The 16,742-nt window shown below is 41.1% G+C and overlaps 1 protein-coding gene across 1 annotated transcript in view; it reads right to left on the bottom strand.

Moving 5' to 3' along the window:
• The window catches only part of BRSK2 (BR serine/threonine kinase 2), a 474,882-nt gene that overhangs the window by 319,223 nt on the left and 138,917 nt on the right, over positions 1-16,742 (bottom strand). The gene's annotated exons all lie outside the window — the stretch shown is intronic.

Genomic DNA, 16,742 nt, shown 5'->3' with positions numbered 1-16,742 from the left:
ATAGAAGTGGCCGCTTGGAGGAAGACTTCTCCCCGCCTGGATGAAGACTTCGCCGCCTGGATGAAGAGCGTTCAAGCGGGAATTCAAAAACTGTAAGTGGATCTTCTCGGGTTAGTTTTAAGGTTTGTTTGGGTGTTTTGTTTTTTTTAGTTTAGGGTTTGGACTTTTGGTAAAAAAGCTAAATGCCCTTTTAAGGGCAATGCACATACAAATTACCTTTTCAGGGCAATGGTTAGCTTAGGTTTTTTTTCATAGTTTTTTTTTATTTTGTGGGTTTGGGGGGTTTGTAATGTTAGTGGGTGTTTGTATTTTTTTTCAGGTAAAAGAGCTATTTAACTTATGGCAATGCCCTACAAAGGCCCTTTTAAGGGCTATTTGGTAGTTTATTCTAGATTAGGTTTTTTATTTTGGGGTGTTTTTTTTTTTTAAATGGGTATTAGAATAGGAATAATTTTTATTATTTTTGATAATTTATTTCATTTAGGGGTGGGTTTTTATTTATAGATTAGGGCTTGGACATTTCATAAAAAAGAGCTGAATGCCCTTTTAAGGGCAGGAAAAAGAGCTAAATGCCCTTTTAAGGGCAATGCCCATGCAAATGCCCTTTTCAGGGCAATGGGTAGATTAGGGTTTACTTTATTTTTATTTTGTGGGTTTGGGGGGTGGGGGTTGTATACTGTTAGGGGGTGTTTGTTTTGTAGCAAAAGAGCGGTTAACTTTGCGGCAATGCCCTACAAACGGCCCATTTAAGGGCCCACAAAAGGTAGTTTATTCTAGATTAGGTTTTTTATTTTGGGGTGTTTTTTTTTTTTTAAAGGGTATTAGAATAGAAATAATATTTATTGTTTTGGATAATTTCGTTTGCTATTTTTTGTAATGGTAGTTTTTTTTATTTTTAGTAATTTTAGTGTTTGTTATTTTTTGTAATGGTAGTTTTTTATTTTTTGTAATGTTAGGTTTTAGTGTAAGGCAGGTTAGATTTTATTTCACAGGTAAGTTTGTATTTATTTTAACTAGGTAGTTAGTAAATAGTTAATAACTATTTACTAACTAATCTACCTAGTTAAAATAAATACAAACTTACCTGTGAAATAAAAAACTTAAATTATGCCCACTTCCTTCATCCCCCAGTCATTCTGCAAAGGGAACAAGGAACAGTCGGATAAATATCAGGGTGAAAAAGGTGCCAGAAGAATAAAAACTAAAATATGGCTGCACCATGGAATAAACGCGGGCGGGGAGCTGTGGACTCTTCCTTCCCGTCAGAAGAAAAGAAAATTATCAGGTAAGCATAATTTAAGTTTTTCTTCTTAAACAGGAAGAATCCCCAGCTGCATTCATTACTTTTGGGAAAACAATACCCAAGCTATGGAGGATACTGAATGCAAACAAGGGAGGGTACAGAAGGCGGTCCCTTTGAAGGGCACCACAGCCTGAAATTACCCAACACCCGCTAAAAAACTGTATCACTAGAACACAAAAAGGGTAAGACTGAAGGACCAAGTAACTGCCCACCAGTTAACAACCGACAATGCCGTGCTAGGGACCACTCAAAATCCCTAGAGTCCACTGAGCACAAGGCCTCCAAGGAGCCAAGCCCCACAGGCTCCCGGATCACCCGAAACTTACCCCCAGCACGAAGGAAGAGAACCTCCACCTACCCCGAGGAGGAGAATGGAGGACCCAATAAGAGATCAAAAGGACCACCAACTAAGGTAAGAAAAACCTCAAAATGACTAAAGGGAACCAAAGGTTGCTACAAGAAAACCGTCCAGGGAAATTAACTCCCTAGAAAGACAAGGATCCTATCCCTCCCCCAGAGTGTAAATCCACACTTAAGAGAGAGTGATCACGAGGAAGAACAAAAGCCCACCCTCAGATCCTTCGACACAACACCATATATGCCACAAGCTCCCACTGTACCATAGTCTAGCAGACACAACCGCTAAAACTAGCCAAACATAGGTAGGGACCCATATCAGGGCCGAAGGAAAATTCTGAGCCTGCCGACAAGGATTGGGAGAGACTAACTGTCCTAGTAGAGAAAAGGTCTCTCTGTGAGAACACAAAGTCACAGCTGAACAAGAGCTCGCGAGCTCCAGGCTCAAGCAGCAAAGCTGACTCTAAGCCATCGTAGGACACCATCTCACAGAGAAATGCCGAAAAAATCGGCAACAACTTCCGTCCAGGAAGAAATCCGGACCCTAATAACATCAAACCCCAGCAGCAAATGCAACCAGAGGAGGGATGAAAACACTGTGAGCCCCCCACCGAAGGTAGGAGAACAGGATCAACTGAAAGGACATGGTCAAAACTCAACAGAGCAGTTAGATCCCCAAATCCACTCCAAGGTAACGGACCCAGCCCAAAAAAGGCTGTCAACATCCAAAGACGGAGAATGCAAAATCTCCAAACCAGACCTCAGGAAGAGAAAGGAAGGGCCTAAGAGGAAAACAAAACCCATGGGAGAACAACTCTGACCAATTACTTAAATCTGGCATGATACCACGAAGCCATGACAGAAATACTACCTACTCGGGCTCCAGAACCCCTACACAGCTCCCTTCCCTAAAGAAGGAACACTCCCAAAAAGGGAGATAAGGCACTGAACTACAGCGTCCTAGTACCAGAATCCATCCCCCATGACATCTTGCATGCAAGGAAGGGAAGAACCCCTCAGAACGAGAAGATAAGGACTCTCGGGGCCTCAATGGATACTGTAACACTTCCAAAATCTCCAAAAGGAAGGGCAAACACAAGAGAAACCGCTTCCCAAGCCATAGGCATGGCGAAGAGGTAGTAGCGAAAGTTGAGACAAACAACCACGAGCCCACCTCAAAGGTGTAATAGCTGACGCCGCTAGAGAGACAGCAAAACTAACCTTCAGGCAGTTATCAAATCTCCAAGGAGAGACAAAACCAACCCCCCTGAAGGAACAAGCGGAGGTTCCAAAAACTAAGGGTAGAAACTGCACCTCCCAAACCCAAATCCAGAAATCCGGACCTCAAAATGGCACACAAGAGACATGGTCATAAGCCAGACCCCCAGTTCTGACCCCCTGAGGAACCAATAAGTTGCCTCATACGAGGATTACACCCTATGTAGTGCATCCCACATCCCAATGTCCTTGGACATTGGACGCTCGCAAGAAACTCAGACCAAAGAGCATAGCAAGACATCTTGACAGGCCTAAGAAAATGACAACCAGCACCCGGAGGTGGATCCGAACCCAGGACTCTGCTTGCAAGCCCTGAGAGCTTGATCTCCTAGAGGTCCAAGGGCAACACCCCAAAGTCCAGAGACCACAGGGTTTACAAGAGACAGGGCTCTAAACAAGCCCCCTAGCCTGAGAAGACTATATAATCTCCAAAGATCCATACAGGATCAGCCTCCCGGAAAACCCTGTACCGCACAAGGATAACGATAGATGCTTTACAACTCCTGGCAGACAAGCTGACCAGGGGTGATTGTCGGGGGGAAAAAGGGAATAATCCAAACCCCTGTGCTCCAAATTATGAGAGTGTGCGAGATACTGAAAAGGAAAGGAAGGAGAAACCCGAACTTCCAGACACAGATGACCAGACCACCCACAAAGGGAAAAAAGCAGCCCCAGAAACTGAGAGGTAGCTGCGACTAGGCCACAAGAACCGACATCCAGAAGATACCAAGAGTAAAAACAAAAATGGCCATCAAAACTGGTACCCCAGATGTTTAGAGGTCATCCAAACCTCCAAACCATTTGGGAATGGAGAACTTCGATTCCAAGGCCAAAGCACCTCCAGAACCCACGATGAAGCTTTAGCAGTATCCGAACCCGGAACCCCCTCAACATTAGGAACGGTAAAGAGGAACCATACATCCCTTCGACACTCCGTCCACCAAGAACCGAGGAACAGGTTGACGTCTAAGACGAACATCCCCCTCTAGAGATGGAAAGGCAACAAGAAAAATGAACACTTCACCGAAGTGAACTGCTCAGCACCCAACAGGATAACCAGCACACCGGCACCACGTGAGTGACATGAACCGTAAGGAACAGCAGCTAGTGCCCGAACAGTACCTGCCTGGTACGAGAACACTCCTGAACTGTCCAAGGTTCAAGAAAAATTGAAGCCCCCGAAGGGATCGATAACAAACTATAAACATAACTATCTTTGCATATAGTAATGCGCAACTTCCGAGGAAGTGCCCAAGCGACCACAAAATCGCAAGTATCAGTTCCAGAGCAAAAAAATTCCCAAACGAAAAATTATAACAGACATGAGCTTCTTAAAAAAAATCAAACACATCCTAACCGGATCAAATAAGAAAAAGGCAGCACCCGTGGGTGAACGCCCAAGGAGAATGGGCACACTAAGAGGACCAGCCGATCAGAGGCCCCATTCTCCCAAACTCAGAACTGGAACAGATACTTAAAAGAAAGGAAAAACGGAGACGTCAAGGAGATTGGCTTCATTCCCATACGTCTAACCCAGTTTGCCGTCCGGCACAGAAGACCGAGGGTCTCTCGGCCCATTAGGACTGGGATCCTCCAACACCGCCAAAACATGCCTTAGTAGGACACAAAGATGTGCCAGTCTATAACAGAAGGCAAAATAATCCCCCTAAAGACTCAGAGGCCATCGCTTCCCCAGAAGGCCAAACTGATTCAGGTGATCTCACGCCCGACAACCCCTGGTTAACAGAACACGGACAGTATCTTAAAAATACCTATCTTGGAAGATATAAATGTGCCAGCGCCATAGATATGGCCATGCAGAACCGTGCTGTAACCTCTGGAGGAAACAAGCCGCCTTCCGAAGAAGGAGTAACGGCCATAGGGACACCTGCTTGTGTAGCAAAAAAAGGTTCTGGGGTACGCGCCTCACAGGATATGGAATCCTCAGGGGCAGATAACTCAACGCACTCTAAGTTCCCTGATTCGGGGGAAGAGATACTCTAGAACGGCAATCAGCACATAACTGATGGGCATGGATAACCCGGGCCATTTCACACTCTTCGCAAGACGTATACTCCGAATCGGAGATATATCCGTCTCCAAAAAATCAGAATCCTACATAACTTGGAGATTGCAATGATGGACAAACACTAAACGGCACCTAACACCCCCCAACGGCTGGGGCACTCACCACCTCCTGAGACCCAGACAACTAATGAGCAGACTCTCTCCGTCGCTACTCGGTCAGGGTACGGAAATGGAAAATACAACTTGACCACACCCGGTCACGAAGTACACCGTGTAAGACAAAAAAGTCGTGCCAGTCCATAAGACTGCGCAGTCTGATGAATAAGGCCGTAATGTTCCGAAAAGCCATGAGCCCAAGCATCACTACACATTAGCAAACAGAATCACATAACAAACATGATTAAAGTCCCCCCTGTTCAATAACCCCCCTCAAGAGACATTAACCCTTGATTCCATAAGATAAAAGGAGTCCCACTGGAACCCTGACTTCTTTCGTTAACATTACATTCACATATCGAAATAAAATGAAACACTCTTACCGGAATCTACGCCGTGGAACAGGAACACGGCCCTTCAAGTGTGACAGATAGTAGCCTCGCTTCTGCCCAGGAGCTGTTAACATTAGTCAGGATGGTTTCGCAGAAAGACTCTCCCTGCATCTCCAGACTCTAACTTTCATCCATGCTCTCACTGAGAGGCTGACAGAATTACTTAAAACTCCAGTCCCATTTTGAATTTTGAAGAGTACTACCCTCCATGAGAGACTATCTTCAATCTTCTGACACTTCTCTGCCAACCTCCTGTGACGAAAGGCAAAGAATGACTGGGGGATGAGGGAAGTGGGGGAGGTATTTAAAGGGACAGTTTACACTCATTTTCATATAACTGCATGTAATAGACACTACTATAAAGAATAAGATGCACAGATACTGATATAAAAATCCAGTATAAAACTGTTTTAAAACTTACTTAGAAGTTATAAGTTTAGCTCTGTTGAAAAGGTGGTTGGAAAGCCCACTGCAAGTGGGAGATAAGACACTCCCCCCCCCTCTTCTTCTTTCGCATATGAAAAGACCCTTTACACAAACAGGAGCAAGCTGGAGAAGGTAGCTGATGGTATTCACATAAAACTTTGGTGCTTGGTTAGGAGTCTGAAAATCAGAGCAATGTTATTTAAAAATAAGCAAAACTATACATTTAAAAAAAACAAAAAACTTTATGGGCTATATAAATAGATCACCTACAAAACATTTATGCAAAGAAAAAATGAGTGCATAATGGCCCTTTAAGCCTTTGTCTGGGGTGTCTTTGCCTCCTCCTGGTGGCCAGGTTCTGAATTCCCAAAAGTAATGAATGCAAATGTGGACTCTTCCCGTTAACCCCTTAATGACGGCAGCACTTTTCCATTTTCTGTCCGTTTGGGACCAAGGCTATTTTTACATTTTTGCGGTGTTTGTGTTTAGCTGTAATTTTCCTCTTACTCATTTACTGTACCCACACATATTATATACCGTTTTTCTCGCCATTAAATGGACTTTCAACAGATACCATTATTTTCATCATATCTTATAATTTACTATAAAAAACATTATAAAATATGAAGGAAAAATGGAAAAAAACACACTTTTTCTCACTTTGACCCCCAAAATCTGTTACACATCTACAACCACCAATAAACACCCATGCTAAATAGTTTCTAAATTTTGTCCTGAGTTTAGAAATACCCAATGTTTACATCTTCTTTGCTTTTTTTGCAAGTTATAGGGCCATAAATACAAGTAGCACTTTGCTATTTCCAAGCCACTTTTTTTTCAAAATTAGCGCTAGTTACATTGGGACACTAATATCTTTCAGGAATCCCTGAATATCTATTGACATGTATATATTTTTTTTTAGAAGACATCCCAAAGTATTGATCTAGGCCCATTTTGGTATATTTCATGCCACTATTTCACCGCCAAATGCGATCAAATAAAAAAAATTGTTCACTTTTTCACAAATTTTTTCACAAACTTTAGGTTTCTCACTGAAATTATTTACAAACAACTTATGCAATTATAGAATAAATGGTTGTAAATGCTTCTCTGTGATCCCCTTTGTTCAGAAATAGCAGACATATATGGCTTTGGCTTTGCTTTTTGGTAATTAGAAGGCTGCTAAATGCCACTGCGCACAATACGTGTATTATGCCCAGCATTGAAGGGGTTAATTAGGGAGCATGTAGGGAGCTTCTAGGGTTAATTTTAGCTTTAGTGTAGTGTAGTAGACAACCCCAAGTATTGATCTAGGCCCATTTTGGTATATTTCATGCCACCATTTCACCGCCAAATGCGATCAAAGTAAAAAAAAACGTTAATTTTTTCACAATTTTAGGTTTCTCACTGAAATTATTTACAAACAGCTTGTGCAATTATGGCACAAATGGTTGTAAATGCTTCTCTGGGATGCCCTTTGTTCAGAAATAGCAGACATATATGACTTTGGCGTTGCTTTATGGTAATTAGAAAGTCGCTAAATGCTGCTGCGCATCACACGTGTATTATGGCTAGCAGTGAAGGGGTTAATTAGGTAGTTTGTAGGGAGCTTGCAGGGTTAATTTTAGCTTTAGTGTAGAGATCAGCCTCCCACCTGACACATCCCACCCCCTGATCCCTCCCAAACAGCTCCCTTCTCTCCCCCACCCCACAATTGTCCCCGCCATCTTAAGTACTGGCAGAAAGTCTGCCAGTACTAAAATAAAAGTTTTTTTTTTAAGAAAAAAAAAAAGCATATTTACATATGCTGTGTTTAGGATCCCCCCCTTAACCCCCAACCTCCCTGATCCCCCCCAAAACAGCTCTCTAAGCCTCCCTCTCAGCCTTATTGGGGGCCATCTTGGGTACTGGCAGTTGTCTGCCAGTACCCATTTTGAACAATCAAATGTTTATTTTTGTTTAAAAATGTTTTCTGTAGTGTAGCTCAATCACCCCCCCCCCTCCCCCACCTACATCACACCTATGGGCTTTTTTATTATTATTTACTTTTGACACATTTATTATTTACTTTTGACACATTTTTTCCGTAGTGTAGCGGTTCCCACCCGCTCCCTCCCCGTGCACGCGCCCGCCCCCGCCCCCTCGTGCACGTGCGCGCGCCCCCCCCGGGCTTACCCGCCCACGATCCCGCCCCCCTCCACATGACCAGGGCCATCGATGGCCGCCACCCACCTCCCACACCGGCTCCCACCCACCAACGATACCGGCCATCGATGTCCGGTGCAGAGAGGGCCACAGAGTGGCTCTCTCTGCATCGGATGGCCGTGAAAGGTTATTGCAGGATGCCTCCATATCGAGGCATCACTGCAATAACCGGAAAGCAGCTGGAAGCGAGCAGGATCGCTTCCAGCTGCTTTCCACACCGAGGACGTGCAGGGTACGTCCTCAGGCATTAACTGCCTTTTTTTTGAGGACGTACCCTGCACGTCCTTGGTCGTTAAGGGGTTAAACTATTAGTTATATTGTAGCTAGCTTAGGTTTTATTTCACAGGTAAGTATTTAGTTTTAAATAGGAATAATTTAGTTAATAATTGTAAGTTTAATTTAGCTCTATTTTAATTATGTTAAAGTTAGGGAGTGTTAGGGTTAGGTTTAGGGGTTAAAATATGATTTAATTTAGGTTGTTGCAATGTGGGGGTGGTGGTTTAGGGGTTAATAGGTTTATTTAGTGGCAGTGATGTGGGAGGCCAGAGGTTTAGGGGTTAATAACTTTATTTAGTGGCAGCAATGTCAGGGAGTGGCGGAATAGGAGTTAATAGATTTATTATAGTGTGGGCGATGTTGGGGTGCAGAGGAATAGGGGTTAATAACTTTAGTATAGTGGCAGCGATGTTGGGGGCAGCAGATTAGTGGTTAGTAGCTTTATTTAGGTGGCGGCGATATCTGGAGAGGAAGATTAGGAGTTAATAACATTATGTAGGTGTCGCTGATGTCGGGGGCAGCAGATTAGGGGTGTTTAATGTCGGGTTTATGTAAGGGTGTTACTTAAATCAAAACACTGGCATAGCGGCGTTTATTTAACCGCAATTATCTCACAAAGTGATATCAAACAGATACACTTCAAGGTACTAATTTGTATACTTATATTATAGAGTGATAAAAATCGCACCAACATACCTCTACATTTGATATATAATTGCCTAAGATAAGATCTCAATTGCATAGCTGAACTTGAAACAAAGTATCCTATATGAACTATACAGCAACTATTGTTTTATCCACTATAAAATTGTATCTACAAACATTCTGTTAGAAATTACAACTTGTGATAAACCCAAAACTGTATAAATTATAAGATTTCAACGTTATTATTTTAATTTAATTTATTTTTTATATATTATGTACATTTTTATACATAGAGACACCGGTGTCATTTTTTAAACTTTGAAGGAATTGTAATAATTTTTGTTTAACTGTACTTTTAGCATCACTACTATTGGGTAAATTTACCATAATCAAATAAAGGATCATATTTATTCTTAAATAGTTTCGACATCCATTTTTTCCAAAAGAGAATATAAAATTAGGACTCATCAAAACATTAACATATATTGAGCCCACATATTATCACACATATTTACAGTAAGACACATTGGGAATAGCAACTTGTTTTGCGCCACCTACTACAACTAACTAATAAATGTATTAACCCCTGATCCGCCATTAACCCACATCACAATAACCTAATAAAACTATTAACCCCTAAACCGCCATCAACCCACAGCACAATAACGCTAATAAAACTATTAACTCCTAATCCACCAAACCCTCACAACGCAAATAACTAATTAAATTACTAAGCACCCGTAACCTAACACCCCCTAAATTAACCTCAATTACCTAAATTAAAAAATACTAAATTACAATTAAAATAAAAAGCTAACATTACTTAAAAATAAAAAAACTAAGATTAAATTAATCTTACAAAATTACGGCTAGATTTAGAGTTTGGCGTTAGCCGTCAAAACCAGCGTTAGAGGCTCCTAACGCTGGTTTTGGGCTACCGCTGGTCAGTCAGGAAAGGGTCTAACGCTCACTTTGCAGCCGCGACTTTTCCATACCGCAGATCCCCTTACGTCAATTGCGTATCCTATCTTTTCAATGGGATCTTTCTAACGCCGGTATTTAGAGTCGTGGCTGAAGTGAGCGTTAGAAATCTAACGACAAAACTCCAGCCGCAGAAAAAAAACAGGAGTTAAGAGCTTTCTGGGCTAACGCCGGTTCATAAAGCTCTTAACTACTGTGCTCTAAAGTACACTAACACCCATAAACTACCTATGTACCCCTAAACCGAGGTCCCCCCACATCGCCGCCACTCTATTAAAATTTTTTAACCCCTAATCTGCCGACCGCACACCGCCGCCACCTACGTTATCCATATGTACCCCTAATCTGCTGCCCCTAATACCGCCGACACCTACATAATATTTATTAACCCCTAATCTGCCGCCCCCGCTATCGCTGACACCTGCATATTTTTTTTAACCCCTAATCTGCCGCTCCGTACACCGCCGCAACCTACATTATACCTATGTACCCCTAATCTGCTGCCCCTAACACAGCCGACCCCTATATTATATTTATTAACCCCTAATCTGCCGCCCCCAACGTCGCCTCCACCTACCTACAATTATTAACCCCTAATCTGCCGACCAGATCACACCGCTACTATAATAAATGTATTAACCCCTAAAGCTAAGTCTAACCCTAACACTAACACCCCCCTAACTTAAATATAATTTAAATCTAACTAAATAAATTAACTCTTATTAAATAAATTATTCCTATTTAAAGCTAAATACTTACCTGTAAAATAAACCCTAATATAGCTACAATATAAATTATAATTATATTGTAGCTATTTTAGGATTAATATTTATTTTACAGGCAACTTTGTAATTATTTTAACCAGGTACAATAGCTATTAAATAGTTAATAACTATTTAATAGTTACCTAGTTAAAATAATTACAAAATTACCTGTAAAATAAATCCTAACCTAAGTTACAATTAAACCTAACACTACACTATCAATAAATAAATTAAATAAACTACCTACAATTATCTACAATTAAACCTAACACTACACTATCAATAAATTAATTAAATAAAATACCTACAAATAAATACAATGAAATAAACTAACTAAAGTTCAAAAAATAAAAAAGAACTAAGTTACAAAAAATAAAAAAATATTTACAAACATTAGAAAAATATTACAACAATTTTAAACTAATTACACCTACTCTAAGCCCCCTAATAAAATAACAAAGACCCCCAAAATAAAAAATTGCCCTACCCTATTCTAAAATTAAAATAGAAAAGCTCTTTTACCTTACCAGCCCTGAAAAGGGCCCTTTGCGGGGCATGCCCCAAAGAATTCAGCTCTTTTGCCTGTAAAAAAAAACATACAATACCCCCCCCCAACATTACAACCCACCACCCACATACCCCTAATCTAACCCAAACCCCCCTTAAATAAACCTAACACTAAGCCCCTGAAGATCTCCCTACCTTGTCTTCACCACGCCGGGTTCACCGATCGATCCAGAAGAGCCTCCGATGTCTTGATCCAAGCCCAAGCGGGGGGCTGAAGATGTCCATGATCCGGCTGAAGTCTTCATCCAAGCGGGAGCTGAAGAGGTCCATGATCCGACTGAAGTTTTCTATCAAGCGGCATCTTCAATCTTCTTTCTTCCGGATCCATGTAGTTCATCCCACCGACGCGGAACATCCATCTTCACCGACGACTTCCCGACGAATGACGGTTCCTTTAAGGGAACAGCCAATAGAATGCGAGCTCAATCTGATTGGCTGATCGGATCAGCCAATCGGATTGAACTTGAATCTGATTGGCTGATTCCATCAGCCAATCAGAATTTTCCTACCTTAATTCCGATTGGCTGATAGAATCCTATCAGCCAATCGGAATTCGAGGGACGCCATCTTGGATGACGTCCCTTAAAGGAACCGTCATTCGTCGGGAAGTCGTCGGTGAAGATGGATGTTCCGCGTCGGCGGGATGAACTACATGGATCTGGAAGAAAGAAGATTGAAGATGCCGCTTGATAGAAGACTTCAGTCGGATCATGGACCTCTTCAGCTCCCGCTTGGATGAAGACTTCAGCCGGATCATGGACATATTCAGCCCCCCGCTTGGGCTTGGATCAAGATATCGGAGGCTCTTCTGGATCGATCGGTGAACCCGGTGTGGTGAAGACAAGGTAGGGAGATCTTCAGGGGCTTAGTGTTAGGTTTATTTAAGGGGGGTTTGGGTTAGATTAGGGGTATGTGGTTGGTGGGTTGTAATGTTGGGGGGGGGGTATTGTATGTTTTTTTTTTACAGGCAAAAGAGCTGAATTCTTTGGGGAATGCCCCGCAAAGGGCCCTTTCAGGGCTGGTAAGGTAAAAAGAACTTTTCAATTTTAATTTTAGAATAGGGTAGGGCATTTTTTTATTTTGGGGGTCTTTGTTATTTTATTAAGGGGCTTAGAGTAGGTGTAATTAGTTTAAAATTGTTGTAATATTTTTCTAATGTTTGTAAATATTTTTTTATTTTTTGTAACTTAGTTCTTTTTTATTTTTTGTACTTTAGTTAGTTTATTTCATTATATTTATTTGTAGGTATTTCATGTAATTAATTTATTGATAGTGTAGTGTTAGGTTTAATTGTAGATAATTGTAGGTAGTTTATTTAATTTATTTATTGATAGTGTAGTGTTAGGTTTAATTGTAACTTAGGTTAGGATTTATTTTACAGGTAATTTTGTAATTATTTTAACTAGGTAGCTATTAAATAGTTATTAACTATTTAATAGCGATTGTACCTGGTTAAAATAAATACAAAGTTGCCTGTAAAATAAATATTAATCCTAAAATAGCTACAATATAATTATAATTTATATTGTAGCTATATTAGGATTTATTTTACAGGTAAGTATTTAGCTTTAAATAGGAATAATTTATTTAATAAGAGTTAATTTATTTCGTTAGATTTAAATTATATTTAACTTAGGGGGGTGTTAGTGTTAGGGTTAGACTTAGCTTTAGGGGTTAATACATTTATTAGAGTAGCGGTGCGGTCCGGTCGGCAGATTAGGGGTTAATTATTGTAGGTAGGTGGAGGCGACGTTGGGGGCGGCAGATTAGGGGTTAATAAATATAATATAGGGGTCGGCGGTGTTAGGGGCAGCAGATTAGGGGTACATAGGGATAACATAGGTTGCGGCGGTGTACGGAGCGGCAGATTAGGGGTTAATAATAATATGCAGGGGTCAGCGATAGCGGGGGCGGCAGATTAGGGGTTAATAAGTGTAAGGTTAGGGGTGTTTAGACTCGGGGTACATGTCAGGGTGTTAGGTGCAGACTTAGGAAGTGTTTCCCCATAGGAAACAATGGGGCTGCATTAGGAGCTTAACGCTGCTTTTTTGCAGGTGTTAGGTTGTTTTTCAGCTCAAACAGCCCCATTGTTTCCTATGGGGGAATCGTGCACGAGCACCGCTGGTATCGAGAGTTGCAGTGGCGGTAAATATGCTCTACGCTCCCTTTTTTGGAGCCTAACGCAGCCCTTCTGTGAACTCTAAATACCAGCGGTATTTAAAAGGTGCGGGGGGAAAAAAGCATGCGTAGATAACGCACCCCTTTGGCCGCAGAACTCTAAATCTAGCCGTTAGATTACAAAAAATAAAAAAGTCTAACAATAAAGAAAAAATAAAATAAAGATTACAAAAAATAAAAAAGTCTAACACTACATAAAATAATAAACCAAATTATAAAAATAAAAAAAATAAACCTAATCCCTATGAAAATAAAAAAGCAACCCCAAAATAAAAACATCCCCTAATCTAATACTAAACTACCAATAGCCCTTAAAAGGGCTGGAACAGGACCTTCTCCACCGGACTTCAGGAACGGTGAGTACCTATTTAGGGGTTAGACTTTGGCTTCTATTTTTAATTTTTTTTAGATTAGGGATTTATTGGGCAATCTTAAAAGAGCTGAATGGGAATAAAAATTGCAGGTGACGGGTGAAATATATGCGCCGCATTTATATGCGGCGCCATATATGTGATACCAAACCGTGTAAAAACCGGCGTCCCCAGTTTTTGCGGGCGACACTGCATATATTAACTTGCCCGTAGTGAGACTGATAGATAGTGAGAGAGATGTAGTGAGACTGATAGAGTGTGAGAGAGATGTAGTGAGACTGATAGACAGAGTGAGAGAGAGATGTAGTGAGACTGATAGAGTGTGAGAGAGATGTAGTGAGACTGATAGACAGAGTGAGAGAGATGTAGTGAGACTGATAGACAGGGTGTGAAACAGAAATGTAGTGAGACTGATAGACACAGTGTGAGAGAGATGTAGTGAGATTGATAGACAGAGTGTGAGACAGAGATGTAGTGAGACTGATAGACAGAGTGTGAGAGACATGTAGTGAGACTGATAGACAGAGTGTAAGAGAGAGATGTAGTGAGACTGATAGACAGAGTGTAAGACTGATAGACAGAGTGTGAGAGAGAGATGTAGTGAGACTGATAGACAGAATGTGAGAGAGAGATGTAGTGAGACTGATAGAGTGAGAAAGAGATGTAGTGAGACTGATAGGGTGAGAGAGAGATGTAGTGAGACTGATAGAGTGTAAGAGAGATTTAGTGAGACTGATAGATAGGGTGTGTGAGAGATATAGTGAGACTGATAGACAGAGTGTGAGAGAGATGTAGTGAGACTGATAGAGTGTGAGAGAGATGTAGTGAGACTGATAGAGTGTGAGAGACATGTAGTGAGACTGATAGAGTGTGAGAGAGATGTAGTGAGACTGATAGACAGAGTGTGAGAGAGATGTAGTGAGACTGATAGACAGAGTGTGTGAGAGATGTAGTGAGACTGATAGACAGAGTGTAAGAGAGAGATGTAGTGAGACTGATAGACAGTCTGTGAGAGATGTAGTGAGACTGATAGACAGAATGTGAGAGAGATGTAGTGAGACTGATAGACAGAGTGTGAGAGAGATGTAGTGAGACTGATAGACAGAGTGTGAGAGAGATTTAGTGAGACTGATAGACAGAGTGTGAGAGAGAGGTGTAGTGAGACTGATAGACAGTGTGTGAGAGAGATGTAGTGAGACTGATAGACAGTGTGTGAGAGAGATGTAGTGAGACTGATAGACAGTGTGTGAGAGCGATGTAGCAAGACTGATAGACAGAGTGTGAGAGAGAGAAGTAGTGAGACTGATAGAGTGAGAGAGAGATGTAGTGAGACTGATAAAGTGTAAGAGAGATTTAGTGAGTCTGATAGACAGAGAGTGTGAGAGAGATGTAGTAAGACTGATAGAGTGTAAGAGATGTAGTGAGTCTGATAGACAGGGTGTGAGAGATGTAGTAAGACTGAGATAGAGTGTAAGAGATGTGACAGATGTGACAGAGAGTGAGAGAGATGTAGTGAGACTGATAGAGTGTGAGAGAGAGATGTAGTGAGACTGATAGACAGAGTGTGCGAGAGAGATGTAGTGAGAATGATAAACAGAGTGTGAGAGAGATGTAGTGAGACTGATAGACAGAGTGTGAGAGAGAGATGTAGTGAGACTGATAGACAGAGTGTGAGAGAGATGTAGTGAGACTGATAGACAGAGTGTGAGAGAGATGTAGTGAGACTTATACAGGCCCATTTATCAAGCTCCGTACGGAGCTTGAAGGGCCGTGTTTCCGGCGAGTCTTCAGACTCGCCAGAAACACAACTAATGAAGCAGCGGTCTAAAGACCGCTGCTCCATAACCCTGTCCGCCTGCTCAGAGCAGGCGGACAGGAATCGCCGGAAATCAACCCGATCAAATACGATCGGGTTGATTGACATCCCCCTGCTGGCGGCCGATTGGCCGCAAGTCAGCAGGGGGGGGCGTTGCACCAGCAGCTCTTGTGAGATATAGTCTTGAGAAAGGCCTAGTCTAGGCCGAAACGCGTTGGCATACTGGTGAGCTTGGTTTTAATTACCTATATTATATATCATATACAGTGTTGCACTATTTGTTTCTCTTTTGTTCCCTTTTAGGTATTTTATCGATGTATTTGTTTGTTATGGATCTTACCAAGGATTTTTAACATCTGAATTAAGGATTTGTTTTCAGATCTTTAGTGCTTTTTAATATTATCACTGATTTTCTATTTTTGTCTTTTGATATTTTTGTCTTTTGATTTTTGTCTTTTGATTTTTGACCTTTGTTTATCATTTGAATTCAAGTTTTCCACGTGGATTTTTTCACAAGTTATTTTTATTTTTATTTTTATACACCTCACGGATTTACAATTTTTTAATTTAGCAGCTGAACCACAATAATTTGACCCACTCAACGTTTACATTCTACTATTATTGACTTCACGTTATATTTCTACACGTCACTTTGGAGGAAACACTACTGGATTCACTTACATATAACCGGTTGAACATTTGAACATTTTTTATGTACGCCAATTTTTGTGAACACTATTTTTTGTGAATGCTATTTTTCTTTGTTGAAAGCTATTGTGTGCACTCAATCACTCACTTAGGTTGTTTATATTATTGAATGTACATGTCCTAACTCCTCATCACTGGCTCACTAAGTCAGCGTCACATGCTTTACTCCATTGGATATTTTTTAGATATTTTTAGATTTGTTTATTATATATATATATATTTTTTTTGTTAAGTCAGACATGGATCCATGCGTCTGATTGCCATTTGTAAATTTTTCTATGTATTAAAATG

Source organism: Bombina bombina, chromosome 7 (assembly GCF_027579735.1).
Source record: "Bombina bombina isolate aBomBom1 chromosome 7, aBomBom1.pri, whole genome shotgun sequence".
Taxonomy (NCBI): domain Eukaryota; kingdom Metazoa; phylum Chordata; class Amphibia; order Anura; family Bombinatoridae; genus Bombina; species Bombina bombina.
The sequence above is the reverse complement of the archived record's forward strand: the minus strand, read 5'-3'. Positions and strand labels throughout refer to the sequence as shown.